At 45.4% G+C, this 12,346-nt stretch overlaps 2 pseudogenes; one reads left to right on the top strand and one right to left on the bottom strand.

Annotated features, from left to right (window-relative positions):
* The first annotated feature begins 264 nt into the window (after nucleotides 1–264).
* LOC125542320 lies at nucleotides 265–5,137 on the top strand (annotated as a pseudogene).
* A 1,906-nt stretch (nucleotides 5,138–7,043) lies between these two features.
* LOC125542319 lies at nucleotides 7,044–9,475 on the bottom strand (annotated as a pseudogene).
* Between the last annotated feature and the right edge of the window lie 2,871 nt (nucleotides 9,476–12,346).

Here is a 12,346-nt window from a genome sequence, read left to right as displayed (position 1 = left end):
AGGCCCTCCACTCAAGGTGGAGCCGCCAGATCCCCGCCGCCACCTTCATTGGTGTCACGCGCGCGAGCCGGAGGACACCTCTGGTGGCGGCGGAGGGTAGGGAAGGGGGGAGGAGGGCGGCGGCGACGGCTAGGGTAACCCCCGAGTCGCCTCGAAGGAGACGACGCGGGGGGGGGGGGGGGGGGGGGGGGGGGGGGGGGGGGGGGGGGGTTGTTTCGTGTTTTTCAATCTCTTTACAAATAAACAAGTCGACAATAATGTTAGGTTGTTTTATGCTGACCCTTGAATGATTCAGCAGACAGGTCATATCCCTGTCTGCAATCTCCTACCACTCTAGGCTGTCTGGTCTGCTATCCCCTACCACTCTACCAATCCGTTAGCTGTCAGTCTGTCACAGCCACAGGAGCCCTATCACAAGTTTGCAACTGAGATACTGGTTCAAGTCGACGGGCGCAATGAGAAATCATAACACAAATGGCAGTGGTGAGTACCTCTTCGGCTCTCCGCCTCCTGCCTCTCCTCCTCCCCATTGCCATCATATGCCCAGCCGCTATTCCGGTTGGAGCTCGTGAGAAGCTCGATCAGGGTGGGAAGATGCCCACTTGTGTGACGGTCGGTCAGGACGGGAAGGTGCACTTGTGTGCTACGATCAACCAAACAATCACTAGTAGAAAAAGGGTCTAATGTGAAACTCATTAGTACCGGTTTGTAATTGAACCGGCACTAATGTGACCATTAGTATCGGTTCCAATGGCTAGGCGGGCAGCGCTCATTAGTACCGGTTCATGACGAACTTTTAGTACCAGTTCGTGCTACGAACCGGTACTAAAAAGGTTGTGGCCTTTAGTACGGGTTGGTGGCTTCAACCAGTACTAAAGGGAGGGTCTTTAGTACCGGTTGGAGCCACCAACCGGTACTAAAGGTGGTGCGCTGTCACCGGCAGTGCATAATGTTTAGTCCCACCTCGCTAGTTGAGAGGAGTTCGCACCGGTTTATAAGCCCCGCAGCGGCTACCGTGTCGAGCTCCTCTCTAAGCAGGCCTTTGTGGGCCTATTGCAAGTATTCTGCCCTGTATGGCCTACTGGGCCGTACGGGCCTGCATCCTGGCCCAACTAGAGATTGGATTTCTAGTCGTACGCAGGCCGTGCCGGCCCAGTAGGCGGACTGTTTTTACTTTATTTCAAAAATAAAAAAAAATCCTTACCAACCGGGACTAAAGGTCCTCCAGACCACGGCGCGCCTCGTGCCACGTGGTTGCCCTTTAGCACCGGTTCGTACTAAACCGGTACTAAAAGGGGGGAGGGGATTTAGTGCCCACACTTTAGTGCCGGTTATCGAATCGGCACTAAAGGGCCTTACGAACCGGTGCTATTGCCCAGTTCTGCACTAGTGAATATCGCCTACAACTGAAAGTCCCATGCCTGCACCCCCGCCCAAGGTAACACCTACGACTCCAAGTGTTGTGCCTACACCAACAGCCAAGGTAACACCTACGGGCTACGGCCCCAAGTGCTCTGCCTGCAACTATTGGCCCAACAACCATGAAAGTGAAATACGGCTTCATTTTTCTTTCCATCTTGTTCCTCATCAATTACGTAAACGAAGATCACAACGACATCATGAGATGGAGGAGGAAGAGTTTGGGGAGCTACAAGGAACACCAATGAAGTTCACATTTCAACAGTTAAAAGCAGCAACTGAGCAATTCGCAAACAAGCTTGGGGAAGGAGGATTTGGATCTGCTTTCAAGGGACAGCTAGCTGATGAAAGGATTGCAGTAAAACGTTTAGATCGAGCGGGTCAGGGCAAAAGGGAATTTTCTGCAAAGGTTCAGACAATTGGCAGCATTCATCATATTAATCTGGTGAGATTAATTGGTTTTTGTGCAGAGAAATTGCATAGGCTCTTGGTATATGAGTACATGCCAAATGGATCCTTGGACAGATGGATCTATTGTTGACATGACAAGGATTCACCTCCTCTAGATTGGAGCACACGGTGTGATACGTCTCCAACATATTTATAATTTTTGATTGCTCCATGCTATATTATCTACTGTTTTGAACTATATTGGGCTTTATTTTCCATTTTTATATTATTTTTGGGACTAACCTATTAACCGGAGGCCCAACCCAGAATTACTGTTTTTTGCCTATTTCAGTGTTGCAGATAAACGGAATATCAAACGGAGTCCAAACGGAATAAAATCTTCGGGAACGTGATTTTCTCACCGAACGTGATCCAGGAGACTTGGACCCTGCTCCAAGGAACAAAAGAGGAGGTCACGAGGGTGGGGGGCGCCCCCTGCCTCGTGGGCCCCTCGTTGCTCCTCCGGCATACTTCTTCCTCATATATACACACGTACCCTCAAATGATCAGAACAGGAGCCAAAAACCTAATTCCACCGCCGCAACTTTCTGTATCCACGAGATCCCATCTTGGGTCCTGTTCCGGAGCTCCGCCGGAAGAGGGCCGTCATCACGGAGGGCTTCTACATCATCCTAGCCCCTCCGATGAAGTGTGAGTAGTTTACCTCAGACCTTCGGGTCCATAGTTAGTAGCTAGATGACTTCTTCTTTCTCTTTGAATCTCAATACAAAGTCCCCCCCCCTCTCTTGTGGAGATCTATTCGATGTAATCTTCTTTTTGCGCTGTGTTTGTTGAGACCGATGAATTGTGGGTTTATGATCAAGTCTATCTATGAATAATATTTGAATCTTCTCTGGATTTTTTATGTATGATTGGTTATCTTTGCAATTCTCTTCGAATTATCCGTTTGGTTTGGCCAACTAGATTGTTAGTTCTTGCCATGGGAGAAGTGCTTAGCTTTGGGTGCGATCTTGCGGTGTCCTTACCCAGTGACAGAAGGGGCAGGAAGGCACGTATTGTATCATTGCCATCGAGGATAACAAGATGGGTTTATTTCATATTGCATGAATTTATCTCTCTACATCATGTCATCTTGCTTAAGGCGTTACTCTGTTTTTAACTTAATACTCTAGATGCATGCTGGATAGCGGTCGATGAGTGGAGTAATAGTAGTAGATGCATAATCGTTTCGATCTACTTGTCACGGACGTGATGCCTATATACATGATCATGCCTAGATATTCTCATAACTATGCTCAATTCTGTCAATTGCTCAACAGTAATTTGTTCACCCACCATAGAAAACTTATGCTCTTGAGAGAAGCCACGAGTGAAACCTATGGCCCCCGGGTCTATTCTCATCATATCAGTCTCTATCACTTTAATCTTGCTTTGTTTTTTTACTTTGCTTTTACTTTTTTACTTTGCATCTTTATATCAAAAATACCAAAAATATTATATCTATCAGATCTCACTCTCGTAAGTGACCGTGAAGGGATTGACAACCCCTAATCACATTGGTTGCGAGTAGCTATCGCTTTGTGCAGGTACGAGGGACTTGAGCGTGGGCTCCTACTGGATTGATACCTTGGTTCTCAAAAACTGAGGGAAATACTTACGCTACTCTGCTGCATCATTCCTTCCTCTTCGGGGAAAACCAACGCAAGCTCAATACATAGCACGGTGCAAGATTATCACTAACATAGCTAAGGGTCTCGCTTATCTTCATGAGGAGTGCATGAAAAAGATTGCCCATTTGGATGTCAAACCACAAAACATCCTCTTAGATAATGACTTCAATGCTAAACTTTCTGACTTTGGACTATGCAAGCTCATTGACAGGGATATGAGTCAAGTGTTTACCAGAATGAGAGGCACACCTGGATATTTAGCTCCTGAATGGTTGACATCGCAGATCACGGAAAAGGCCGATGTCTATAGCTTTGGTGTTGTGGTCATGGAAGTCATCAGTGGAAGAAAGAACCTCGACAATTCTCGATCCGAAGAGAGCATCCATCTCATCATGCAATTGCAGGAAAAAGGTGAAGACTAATCGGTTGGTAGAATTGACAGACAATAAGAGTAACGATATGCTAGCACATAAGCAGGATGTAATTGAAATGATGAAGCTCGCAATGTGGTGTTTGCAGATTGATTGCAGAAGAAGGCCTAAAATGTCTGAGGTAGTCAAGGTCTTGGAAGGCGCCATGAATGCAGAGAGCAACATTGATCATAACTTTGTTGCAACAAATCAAGTGTATTTCGGCGCTGATGGAAATGTGGTCTCCTTGGTTCCACCTCTAGCTTTACATGTATCAGGTCCCAGGTGAAATGAGAAAATCTTGACAAGATAGACAACTAAATTATGAGCAGGACATGAGATATTCTTATGTAAAGCAAACGATAAGTCTGTTGTATCTTCTCAAATTACTATAATCTGAAGCCCCTTGTCTCGAGTTAATTTTAGCTGCAAAGTATTTCAATATTGTAAACCTTCTTGTTCTACAGCAGCTGGACTGAATTTAGTCATTAGAATGTTCAATTTTTTTCATGTAATGCAAGTCTGTTTTCAGATCAATTAATGCAGGTATTTTTCTAGTCATTGTAGTTGAAATTAACAACATGTTCCAAAATGCTCCCAGGATCCAACAAAGCAGAGAAATTGACAGAATGAATGGTATTTGGAAGTAGAAAAAATTACAAGTGCTTTAAATTTCTCCCAATTTCCAATGTGTTTTCCTTTCATAATAGGTTCTGCTATGCTTAGTAATGTGTATCGTATAAGGCATTTGATTTTTGAATCAGTTAGCATTTTGATACTCGTAAAGTGTATTGCATCATCATACGTTTGGATAGTTGGCCATGTCTCAAAGTTTGTAGATGGAAGTCAATCATGGTATGCTGCTCATCGATCTCTACTACTATGACCATGAGAATCCCCCTATTTACCAGGCTATATGGCATCAATTTCATGAGAATTTGACTATTAATAGAACTAGTCAGAAGTTGCTGCATACCACTCATGTGACTCAACCGTGCAGTGGATTAGCTGAATTCCCTCGGCAAGCTGTTCGTCAATCTCCAGTGGATCTCCTCAATTCCACCTCTGGCCTCACATATATTAGGCCCAAGGTGAAATGAGACAATCCTGACATAGAAGCCAATTAGATTATGAGCAAGACATGAGAATTTCTTATGTAAAGCAACTGACATGTCTGTTGTATCTTCTCGAATTATTACAATATGAGGCCCAACTTTACTTGAAAAATAGTTCAACATTGCAAACCTTGTTGTTCTACAGCGGCTGGACTGAATTTGTGCATTAGAATCAATGTTTCAAATAGCGGGCTATGGAAAATAGCGACGGGCCTTCAAATCAGCTATAGCGGGCTATTTGTGAAGACGATCATTTAGCGGCATCCTGCTGAAAAGGCTATAGCTCCGCTATAGCTGGCTATTTAAAACTATGATTAGAACGTGTGTAATGCATGTCTATTTTGAGATCAACTAACGCTACCTGTTACCGAACATCAGATTTGACGACAATCTGAAAAGTAATAGCACTAGTCAAGACTCAAGAGGTGCAGTCGATTATCTCAATTAGTCCTCAGCCGTTGCCGGGTGCTGAATCGTTGCACAAGTGATCGATTGGCAGCAGGATTCCCAAATCTGTACTAGGCGCAGATGATTCCTAAATCTGTGGTGAACCATAGCGAACATCCAGTACAAATAGGAAGAAGGTTCACATTTCCTGATGCGGCGGGGTGGCGGAGGAGGTAGACAGCAGCGGCAGCGGCTGACGGGAAGAGATATGCAGCTAGGGCAGAGTGGCGGCCTGCCACAATAAGCGCAGGGGCGAGACCAGAAGCCACCGCCGGAGCGCCGCCAAGAAGTGTGATGGGGCGGGGAAGGAAGGGGAGGGATATCTTTTTTGTTTTCTTTTTGAGGGAAGTGGCGCGGCTTGCTCTCTCTCTCTCTAAACTGAACTGAACTGAACTGAACTGAACTGGTATTAATCAGGTTCAAACTGCCATGTTTTGATGTGTTGACATGGCAATATATTTTACAGATTCCTAGTACCCCCTCCATTTTTATATACAAGGCCACAAACTCATTTACAGGTACCAAGGTAAAAATCAATGCTATATTTAAGTCAATGTTGCAAGCTAGCTTGTCATCTTGTTTGTCGTGTTAATTAATGTGGTTTTTATCTCACACGCACAACAAGCCAACCCTGTTACTCCTCGTTGGTTGATTAATGTTGGCAATGCAAGCTAACATTCTCACTCCCGCATGCACACAAGGGATATTAATGTCCTCGGGTACTAGTAGGCAAACGCCATCAATTTTGCCTCGATTAATGTTAGTGGCCTTGTATAGTTGCAAATTGTAATTTTGATAGTGGCCTTGTATACGAAAATGGAGGGAGTATTATTAATTTTCATATGGTTCAAGCTAGGGATTAAATTTGTAACACCAACCTGCTGCCATCTGTCCCATTGTCCCTTATGCATGCTTGTGCAAAGCTTTGCAAGGTCAGAGACTGCATATTATTATCTGGATTCTGGAACTGTAGAGCGTCTTGCAGACATCCCCTGACAATAAAATTTCAGAGACAAGAACTGGTTAGGTTAGCTTCAATAGACTCTTTTTTATAGAGCTTATCATTGTCATTGATTGACCATCATGAGTCCAACACTAATGAGATAGAAAAAAACACCTCAGCTGACAATATTGCTCGATTTCCTCGGAGAAGCGGAAAATAAGGCTCGAACCAATCTTGAACCGTCACAAGAAAAAAACTGTAAAATGCTACATATATATGGGATTCCGTTGCTCCTTTTCACCACTATAGGTAACTAACAATGTTGGCAGTTGGTGGGGCAAATTTATTTGTTTCACTGGACGTTCGAGGATTTTGGTCGATTTTTCAATCCAAAGAGTTAAGACTTTTTGAGCTTGCAAAGCTGTTTGCTCTGTCTGGAGCTACACGAACAATGGACGAATGGAAGGAACAGACCTGCAAAGTAGTAGTTGGAAGGTGTACAGGACAGGAGGTAGCTGCCGTTCCTATCCCGTGACACTGGCAGCCACAATCTCTTCCCAAGGCTATCCTTTTGGAGGATACTTCTCAGTCCTGAGAAAGAGACTTGTGGGAAAGTAACCTGAGAGAATTTCCGAAAGGTATGCAGGTATTTTTTATTGTGAAGTACCCAGATTTGTTCAGTAGCCAGTAGCCACACACACAAACACATTGTACATATCTATCATTTCTCATTTTCTCCCCATCAGATTCTTCTAAACCTAACACCACCCCAGCCTTTAATTAAACAACAATAGATAAACCCTCCTGGATGTCCTATCATCTACCTCCAGACAGACCTGTAATGCTATTTGCCATTGACGGAGGCACTTCATCAAGAACCTGATCGACATCTGTAATGTTGAGATATTCAGGAGAGAACTCGGGCAAGGGTAAGTCTCCATCGAGGTACCGCATAACAAGGCGCATACTGGGTCTTGCCACAGGTAAAGGATGCGAACACAACAGTCCCAGCTTGAGCACCAGCTCCGCCTCATCAGCAGCATATTCGTCCAGTCTTGGATCAACGGTGTCGAGGATCGAGCAGGAGCCGCTCCCCCATGTGTCGCGCACCCACTGGACAAGCACCAGCAGCTCGCCGCGGGCGTTGAACCCCACCGGACGCCTACCACAAGCCACCTCTAGCACAAAGGCACCAAATGCGAACACGTCTGTCGCCTTGGTGGCCTTGCCAAACCTTGTCAGCTCAGGGGCGAGGTAGCCCCTCGTGCCGGCCACATGGGTGGTGTGCGCGTCGGCACCATGGTCGTGCAGCCTCGCGAGGCCGAAGTCGCCGAGCCGGCCGTTCATCTCTCCGTCAAGTAGGACGTTGCTGGCCTTGATGTCGCGGTGTATGATGACCTGCTCCCAGTCCTCGTGGAGGTACAGAAGCCCGCACGCGACGCCTCTGATGATGTGAAGCCTTTGACACCATGAGAGCATCGTGTGCCTAGTCTGGGTGTGCATGTAGCTATCCAGGCTGCCGTTGGGCATGTACTCGTACACGAGGAGAAGCTCGACCTTGTGCCGGCAATAGCCGATCAGACGGACAAGGTTTCGGTGTCGTAGGCGACCAAGGATGATGACCTCAGCTGTGAATTCAGTCAACCCCTGCTTCGACTCCGAGGAGACCCGCTTCACTGCGATGTCCATGCCAGAGTTGCCAAGGACTCCTCTATAGACTTGCCCAAAGCCGCCTTTCCCAAGGAGTTGATTGTCGTCGAAGCCATTTGTTGCTCGGCGGAGGTCCTTGTATGCGAAGCGGTGGGGCCCAAGCTCAGCCTCCCAGTCTTCATTCCTCTCTGACATCCTCTTCTTGCACCACCACCATCGAAACAGAAGGCAAGTTGTTATACCTGCAAGTATGGCAAGTGAAGATATAGTTGCGGGCACCCATTTGACGACTTTTTTCTTGTCATGGGCTTCTTGTCTGGAACTATCTTGTACTTGTTTTAATGGCGGCAGCAGCAGCGATAAGTCAAGTGGTTTGGCCGGTCCATACAGGTTAAAGCTCCACCCAAAAATTTGTTGGGAGGCACACCAATCACCGCTGGAGGCAGAGAAACCGACGTATGCTGTGGTTGGAACCCCTGCCTTTGATTTGGTGTCATTCTTGAGGACCTTTGCAAGATCGTGGGGTAGTAAGACAATAGCGGTGAAGAGGGCTTATTCATGGGGACAGGAGCAAGCGTGACGTTGAGCTGCATCTCATAGTAGTCCACCCAAACCTGCATTGGCTTTCCACTAGAAAGTCTCAGTGGATTGAAGAAGTGGAAGTCCTTCTCGACATTGTCGCTGTAATACCCTGCGGTTGAAGAGGCGGCGGACGTTAGGTTGTTGAGATCAATCCCGACATGGTTGTTGTCTATATCTCTGAACTCCCAGTTGGCTACGGTGTCAAGCTCGATGGCGAAGAAACGGTTTGCAAGTGTGCCACCGTCGTCGTCCTGATTGACAAGTCCCAAGTATTGCCCATCTGTCCAGGTACCAGACAGCGGGGCCAAGGAGATGACAAATGCCATCCCGTCGCCGGAAGTGTCAGAGTCAGTGGGCGTGATGGAGAACACGAAAGTGGCCGAGAAGCTCATGGACGCGCCATGGGAATTGACAAACGGAAGAGCTTCTGGATGGAAACCATGCCCCTGGGTGAAGGAGCTGTCGCCGCAGCTGCTGCTCGTTAGAGAGAGGACGCCGTGTTTTGAGATGGAAGCCTCACCGTCGAGGTGGAGCTTGCTGCGGGCGAACCCATTGTATATGAACTCCGTGACGCCATCAACACCATCATGGCAAGAGACGATCAAGAGGACGCACAACCAGATCAGACCTGGCATGGTGCTATATGCTGGTTTTCAGAGCGGAGTTTCTTTCTTTCTCCCTTTGGTTGTGTGGAAGTAGTTGGAGGAGCAGGGTAAGTATTAATACGACTCACTGGCCAACAGGAGTCAGTGGTGTAGTCTTCGCCACTACATTTCCCATACATGTCGATTTCAGTTTGAACGAGTCCTTGATGGAGCCATAGACTTGTCTACGGCCTAGTGACCCGTCAAAACAGCCAAACAGAATTATTGCCTTCCACCCAATTTCCCATTTTAAGATTTTTCTGCAAAGCTAACAAATTGATAGTTTTATTTAGAGAGGTAAAAAATGAGAGCATTCAGATTTGAGATCGCGATATTACCGAGATGCTCCCAGCCTTCCACGCAGCTGCCGCCGCAAACAGTCAAGCTTTTGTTCCAGATCATGACCAATAATATGTGTTGCTGCTTCCAGAAGTGCCCTAGAGAAACCAAGATGTGTGGATTACATTATTCCCATATTGGCCATGGAACCGAGATAACGAGGCTTTGGCTGAGTTTCTTGGCTGCATGCGTACCACAAGGTTAGGTTACAGCATGCATGATAGGCTAGTCAAGGGACGGTTGTCACAAAAATCCATATTGGCCAGAGAACACAAAATGACGAGGCTCTGGACATCCTTCTCTGTTGCACGGGAATCACAGAACCATGGTGAATAAGACATTTTGGTCAGTCAAGACGCTGAGTTCCAAGCAGCTGCAGTATTTTGTCCAGTTTCTCCCTTGAACACAAAATATGTTGTTATTGTAGTTGAAACTAATAGCATGTTCAAATTTTCACACGTGCAAAGAAAGCAGAGGAATGCACCATACGAAAGAAAGTTGGGACCTCAAGGGACTAATAAACACCAAACGTTTAGTATCAACCAGCAGTGCAATTTCTACTAACACTAATCTAGTAAGTTCGGAAAGGCAGGAAGTTCCTTTATCAGTCTATAAGCTCCCTTTGTTGCTTCACAGTTCCTACATAATAATCCAGTTTTATCTGGATTGGCCATCATGCAGATCTAACTAAATTTCTTCTTTTGAGAAAAGGGCAGGAAATGGACTTTACATACACTTCCGTAACAATAGAACTTCTGTTTCAGAAATTTGACACATTTTGTGGGGACTGCTAAAAAATTCAGAGTTCTTTGAATAATTTTTATCTTCACAATGAGAGTCCTACTATTAAATAGTGACCAGAGGGAGAAGAGATAGTGATGTACATCGAATTCTTATATGTCTAAAAGATGGAAAATACAGCTTTGAACTGCTCAACCTGTATAATATTGAATCAATATCCTACAAGTTGGATGCTTACAGCTATGGCATGCTTGTGTTGGGAATGGTGAGTAGGATGAGGAACCTAGATGACGGATCGATGGTTTGAGAACCAAAATGAGCATATGAGAAGGTAACCGCGTAGGGTGAAAGAACTGGAGCTGATAAAGGAGCTTGATAAGTCCAATGATACCTCCGAAGCCATTTGCTAAATTCACATGCGGGACGACGAACCGAAGTTAGAGAATGTACAACTATGCAGTGGAGGCACTGGGCCACTCTTAGAATTTGAAGCCAAGTTGATATCACATTTAGTTTTCTACTACTCAATTAGCGTTTGAGTTGTAAGATGGACCATCAACGAATATAATGTGATGAATCACATCCACATCAGATAATCAACGAATATAAGGATCCTTGGACAAGTGGATCTATTGTCGACACGACAATACCGCTCCTTCATTAGAATGGAAGGTACGATGCAATATTATCACTAACATAGCAAAGGGTCTCGTGTATCTTCATGAGGAGTGCATGAAGAGAATTGCTCATTTGGATGTCAAACCACAAAATATCCTCATGGATGACAACTTCAATGCTAAACTTTCTGATTTTGGTCTATGTAAGCTCATTGATAGGGATATGAGCCAAGTGGTTACCAGAATGAGAGGCACACCTGGATATTTAGCTCCTGAATGGTTGACATCACAAATCACGGAGAAGGCCGATGTCTATAGTTTTGGCGTGGTGGTCATGGAAAATGTGAGCGGAAGAAAGAATCTCGACACGCCCCAATCTGAAGAGAGCATCCATCTTATTACCCTATTGGAAGAAAAGGTGAAGAACAATCACTTGGTAGATTTGATTGACAAGAACAGTAATGACATGCAAGCACACGAGCAGGATGTAATTCAGATGATGAAGCTAGCAATGTGGTGTTTGCAGATCGATTGCAAAAGAAGGCCTAAAATGTCGGAGGTAGTGAAGGTCTTGGAAGGTACCATGGATGCAGAGAGCAATATAGATCATAACTTTGTTGCAACAAACCAAGCGAATTTTGGCATTGCTGCAAATGTGACCTCTTCGGCTGCACATCCAGCCTCACATCTATCAGGCCCCAGGTGAAATGAGACAATCCTGACAAGACATGCAATTAGATTATGAGCAGTACAGGAGATTTGCCTATGTAAAGCAAATGATATGTTTGTTGTATACTTGTATCTTCTCAAATTACTACAATCTGATGCCCCTTGTCTCGAGTTAATTTTACCTGCAAAATACTTGTAGTTCTACAGCAGCTGGACTGAACTTATTCATTGGAATGTTCAGTTTCTCTATGTAATGCAGGTCTGTTTGTAGATCAACTAATGTAGGTCTGTTTCTAGTCAGTGTGATAGAAATAACAGCATGTTCTAAAATGCTAGAAACAGCTGGACTGAATTTGTTCACTAGAATGTTCAGTTTATCCAATGTAATGCAGGTATGTTTTGAGATCAACTAACTCGGGTATTTTACTAGTCATTGTGATTGGAATTAACAGCATGTTCCAAAATGCTCTGGACTAACTAACACGGATCAGTTAGGAACCACAAGCTTTTTTAGTTTTAAGTTCTCCCAGACCAGTTGCATCAGCAGGGATACTTGGCTGTTTGACATGAGAAGTTTGTGCAGCGAACGATGGATTGGTCGGTGAATCATGGCGAGCTTCCAGAAGAAAGGAAGGGGAGGAAGGTTCACCTTTCCCGATGAGATGGCGGTGGCGGAGGAGGATGTCGAC

This window comes from Triticum urartu, chromosome 3, assembly GCF_003073215.2.
Source record: "Triticum urartu cultivar G1812 chromosome 3, Tu2.1, whole genome shotgun sequence".
NCBI lineage: Eukaryota > Viridiplantae > Streptophyta > Magnoliopsida > Poales > Poaceae > Triticum > Triticum urartu.
The sequence above is the reverse complement of the archived record's forward strand: the minus strand, read 5'-3'. Positions and strand labels throughout refer to the sequence as shown.